The sequence below is a fragment of the Tupaia chinensis genome, unplaced genomic scaffold (genome assembly GCF_000334495.1).
Source record: "Tupaia chinensis unplaced genomic scaffold, TupChi_1.0 Scaffold000346_1, whole genome shotgun sequence".
Taxonomy (NCBI): domain Eukaryota; kingdom Metazoa; phylum Chordata; class Mammalia; order Scandentia; family Tupaiidae; genus Tupaia; species Tupaia belangeri.
The window spans coordinates 134827-140417 of NW_006159840.1; the positions used below are offsets into that span (position 1 = coordinate 134827).

The window sequence follows — 5591 nt, forward strand, 5'->3', positions numbered from 1 at the left end:
CCCACTGGGATTTTATGCTCGCCTCACAGGAACAAATCCGTTGGCATTCACTCATGCGATGATTTCCGAGCCCTGCCTGAAATCGTTTTTTCTTTCATCTCCCAGACACGTTTATTCATGCCCCAAGGTAAAGGGCGCTTAGGCCAGCTTACACCGTGTTCCAGTCCCCACCACGGTTCGCTTCAATTTACAGGCAGGTGGCGTGTCCTCTCGTGTGCCCTCCAGGAGAGCTGGCTAGTGCTGACCGTGACCAGACGAGGGGCTTGAACCTTCCAAAGCTTTACTTCATCAGCACTCCTGATTTGATAACTGACGAGGCTTGTCAACCCCACTCCTACCCAAATCTCCTGGTAAACTCGTGTATAGTAGGGCTTCATGGGGATCAGAACATTTAAGCAATGCTTTGAAGCATCTCGCCGCGGGACTGGAGCTCAGACCCTCAACGACTAGGGAAGGCCTGCGAGTGTTGCCCTGCCTGAAATCTTTAGGTTATACTTGATCACAGAAATCTGAACTTTTATTAAAAATCAATTTGGTGGGCCAGTAGGTGATGTAGAGTTTGAGGGGCTGGATCTGACATGGCTGAGTGCATGGTTCTAATCCAGACCCAGCAGCCTGAAAATCACATTGAGTAAATGTGTGTGTGTGTGTGTGTGTGTGTGTGTGTGTGTGTGTGCCCAAAATCCTGAAAGGAGACTGGAAGAGAAGGGATTGAGGCGTGGCCAACCCCTGTGGAGGGTGACTTCTCACTTTCCTGTTCTCTCTCTCTCTCTCTCTCTGTCTCTGTCTGGAGAGCAGACGGTCCCTAAAAAAAAAACAAACAAACACACCTAAAATAAATAAATAAATGAATGGACTTTTAGATGAAAACTACCACAACTCCTAGATGACAAAGCTGCCGAAACAAGTGAACAAAATCTAAGCATAGGCCGTCTGAATGACAATATTCTGCCAATCAATTCAAAAAGTCTGTGGTGGTCATGTCAAATTTCTGAAACTGTAAATTCTGGAAGTTGTGTTTTAACCAACCAGTAATATTAAATTAAATTCTGGAATGAGGAAGGCCATTGGCAGAGAGATCCCAAGAAAGGCCCAATCTACTAAAAGGTCCATTCATACTAAGTTAGGGTGAAATTGATGGGACTATTTACCTGAAGAGAGAATTCTTCATCCATGGTATTTTAAAAGCCTATGAGGAAAAAGGGAGTTTCCAATTCCAGAAGTCGGAAGTATTTATGAATGGGAATTACAGGAAAAGAAAATTTGACTCAATATGACAAAAATTACTGAAGAGTTCAACCATTGAATTGAAAAATAGTGAGATGTCCATCCCTGAAAAAAAAAAAAAAAGTTTTTTAATAGAGAGTTTTTCCTATAGGGCACGTGTGCTCACCAGAGATACAGAGAGACAGAAAGCGAGAAATCAACCCCTAGGGTGGGATGGCCATGCTGCAATCCCTTCTCTGCCAGTCTTCTTTCAGGATTTTGGGCACTCGCATGCATGAATATGTGCCTGGCATGAGCTTTTTTTCAAGTCCCAGGTCCGGGACTCGAACTGTAGTCTACTATGTGGTAGTCTAGTGATGTAACCATTATGCCATCTGCTGGTCCCCAAAAATATTAAATATAACTAAAAATGTCTAGCTCAGGTTTGTTTTTATATGATCCGTGGTGCCAAAATGGCTTCTACCTATTTAAAGGGTGGTAAACAAAATAAACAGACAACTGAAAAACAAAAGTAATATTCAAAAGGGACCATATGTGATTCATAAGGCTTAAAGTATTTACCATCTGGCCCTCTAAGAAGAAGCTTGCATACCCACAAATTAGAGTTTTCCAGTGGCTTAAGGAGGTTTAAGCAAAATCCTCATTTAAAACTAGCATGTGCTACTTAATAGACGTTTGCTCCCTTTCCACTTAAATTATATTCATTTCCTGACCATGACCTCCCAGTGCCTAACCTCTGGATTCAGCGGTCGGGGCCTGCGTTCCCAAGTTCCCTGCTTGGAATGCCCTTTGCTTATGCTGTGGTCTCAGGAAGGCTTCATGCAAATTTAATATCACCATTTGGTTAAAAACATGATTTCCAGCTTTTACCAGATAAACTTTCACTTATTTTTTCTCTTTTGATCTATTCAGGCCACATGATGGGAAATTTGACCATGTGAGGAGGAATGAGGTTGGAATGGATTTGCCTCTCTCAACACAGAACACATATTACGAAATGAGTCCACTGATGGAATTGGCCCAAGGGTCTATAACATCTTACGTGTGGCTTGAGAACTGTGTTCAAATTTTGAAGTTGGACATAGGAAGTGAGTTTGAAAAGTCAGGTATCTTCTTAGTCAGCCCAGTGTCCCAGTTCTCAGATTAGGCTGAGCTCAGTAAAATTGTACAAAATCATAGAGAACGCCTGCCATGGATGGTGATTAGGAAAGGATTTACGTGCAAGGGAAGAGCCTGCACTCCCAGGACAGGAGACAGCAGGCAGGAGGTGCTGTGGGTCTCCCAGGCCATGCCTGCTTCCTGTTGCTGCTTATGTTCTCCTCCCATTTTCGTGTGCCTGTCTCCAGCCTCCTCTCTGTAGTCTGGCTTTGTCTGGCACAGGTGGCCCAAATGGCTACCAGCCCCTAGTCTACACACAGGGCTGCAAAGAGCAGTGGACAAAGAGACATCGTCCCCAAGACGGCAGAGTGGACACTCGCTGGTGTTCTGTGGGGAGCACAGCCTTGCAGACCACGCCTTTCCTGACTCTCCGGGGATGGGCATTCAGGATGACGGTGGTGAGCCGATGAGGCTTCCAGAACACACTGATCTCCCCTCACCCCTACCCCCACGCGTGGATGCAGGAGGGCATCTACCTTCAGGTACCGTGGAGGTTCTGAAAACACGGAGTTGTGAGAGTTCACTCCTTTTCTCATTTACTCACTGAGTAAACGTCAACTGAATCCAAAATATGCACCATACACACTTGGAGATAACGTGACAGTAGGATGATGGAAATGCAATCTTTGTTACTTTGGAGATTGTGTCCCAGTGGGAGCAAAAGAAAACACATGAGTATGTCAGCTGTCAGGTGGTAAAAAAGACAGCATAATAGAATGGATGATTGTATCATGGGCAGCCGAGGACTGAGGACAGTGAAGAGGTCCCTTAAATGCTCGGTTCCGAAAGAGAGAAGGGGTAAGGGTATAGGAGAGAGCACCAAGGATGACCGCGACTGAAGGGTTTCCACGTGGGATCTCAGGCTTGCTTTTAAAAAACAATGATAAAGTAACGCTCATTTCCTGATCTTCAGCCTCAGTAAGACTAGCCCACCTGTTCCATTATGTTGCTGTAACTTGGATAACTGAAAGGAGAGGATCTTGATCCTGTTCCATCCGAGGGTTGACTCCATCCTAAATCCACTCATCTGACTAGATGGCCTCCTTCAGGTTCCAAACATCAACAAGGAAGAGAGGGGACAAGACCATCCCACACGTGGGTCACCTGCCAGACTTCAATCCTCTCCTGAACAGTGCTTGGGATCTCACCTCGTGTTCGTGTGAATGAAGTGGCTCACATGTGTGACCTTTCATAGAAAAAAGCACTAGGTGAGCTGACATCTTGCCTCCAATGACAGAACGCTGCTAGCAGCTTTTAGAAAGCAGAAGCATTCACTCACGGCCATCATTTTAAAGCCTTGCTATGCCGACTCCGCTGTCCACCGAGCTGTAAGCATCCTGAAGTCAGAGGCCATGTCTGGTACTTTGTTTACTGTCATACCATTTAACCATTTAACATAGAGTAGTTCCTCAATAAATGAATACCAAATGAAAGAATGAATGAGTGAGTGAATAATTGAAGGGATGATCTGTGTTCCACTTTGTTCAATCCATTGGTCCTCTTTCCTTGGTGTCTGAAGACGGAGCATATGAGACTAGGTTCTTTTTCCAAGGAAGCTCCATTGGCCTGGAGAAATTCTTCTAGTACCTAACATTAATCTTCTATTAGTTTATTTCCAAATCTGTGCCAATGTCTTGTTTGTGATGGCATTTTTTTATTTAGAAAGTAGAGACCTGATACCAAGGTGTATCATATACCATTGCAAAATAGAACCTAGAATGTAAAAATTTGGTAAAATTCTAAGCTATTATGCTTTTTCTTTAAACAGTGACTATTGTTTTTGTTTTATTTCTAAAAAGTATAATTGGGAAATTCAGGATCAGCATGAATTTCTTCAATGGACAAAAGATTAAATAATGGAAAGAAAGACTGTTACAAGAAACCCAAGAGGTACGTCTTCTTTAGGGAGCAGCTCCAAAGGGGGGCTCCTACGAGATAGTTTATAAACTCCCACCAACTTGCCGTCACCCTCCAGGCTCAGCCATGAGAGGGCCCAGCATGAAGCTCGCACCATCTGCCTCACTGTGTAGGGCCCACTGCGAACAGTATTCACCGGCTTGCTTTCTGTCAGACAGCGAGAGAACTCGCGGTGGGAGCGAAATAAGCAGTTGAGAAAAATCATGTTCTGGCACATGTTCTGAGCCAGAGTGGCCCTAAGAGCCTGCTCCTTCCCTTTGTCTTCCGGAAGCCACTGTGACCAGCAGTGGGAGGATCTGGGGGCCCCGTCTCAGACTTGGGAAGGGGTAGCAAGAAGAGTCTAAATCTGGGTCTCTATGCTGCCTGCTGGTCTTCACTCTTCCAGCTGTTTTGCATGTCTTTTCAGTCTTGTACTGGGCAGGTCCGGACTCATTAGAGCATCTGGCAGTTACATTTCTATCTTCCGTCCCTTTCTAAAAACGACTTTATGAGGGAGCAAAATTAGGCTTCTCTGTACACGGCTACTGAACTAGTAGGTGACTGTAAGAATTCTCCATGGAGATACAGAATATTGATCTATCCCTATCTATCATCTATCCGTATCTATCATCTTTCTATCATCTTTCTCTATCTACCTATCTTTCTCTCTCATCTACCTTTATCTATCTGTCATCTATTTAACTATTACATATCTATTTGTATTTATCTATCTAGTAACACCTACCTGGATTCAAATAGTGATACCATGAAAGATGCTTAGAGAGCAAGAAGATTCCAGAAGAGTCATGCTCCAAGTCTGTGAGTGCCCCATCCTTCGGTTTGGTCCTAGCATGTTTGCTCTCTCTCAGAAACCCTGGTTTTACTCCCAATTCCCCTATACCCTTGCTTTCACCTGAATCGGATTTGTGCAAAGGTGATACGCTCATCTAAACAGACACAGACCTCGCACATATTTCATTAACTAAGCCAACATTTATTAATTCCCAGCTTTGTATTTCTTAATCCCCAACATTGTGATGGTGGATCAGAATCCCAGCAGTGAATACATGTCACTTTCAAGCCAGGATATTTCAAGGAAATTTAATAAAGAGACCATTTATGTAGGTGTGGGTGAGTACCATAGGAATACCTCATCAGTGAGCCTAAGTGACCAGAGAAGGAGTTGGCAGGATCCGAAGGGAGAGCGTTAGAAGTTCAATTGTTAAGAAATTATGACCTAAAAACGAAAGAAAGAAAGAAAGAAAGAAAGAAAGAAAGAAAGAAAGAAAGAAAGAAAGAAAGAAAGAAAG

General features: G+C 43.8%; 1 pseudogene; it reads right to left on the reverse strand.

The window, feature by feature from the left end:
- Nucleotides 1-208: 208 nt before the first annotated feature.
- LOC102495298 (6.8 kDa mitochondrial proteolipid-like) lies at nucleotides 209-412 on the reverse strand (annotated as a pseudogene).
- Nucleotides 413-5591: the final 5179 nt, after the last annotated feature.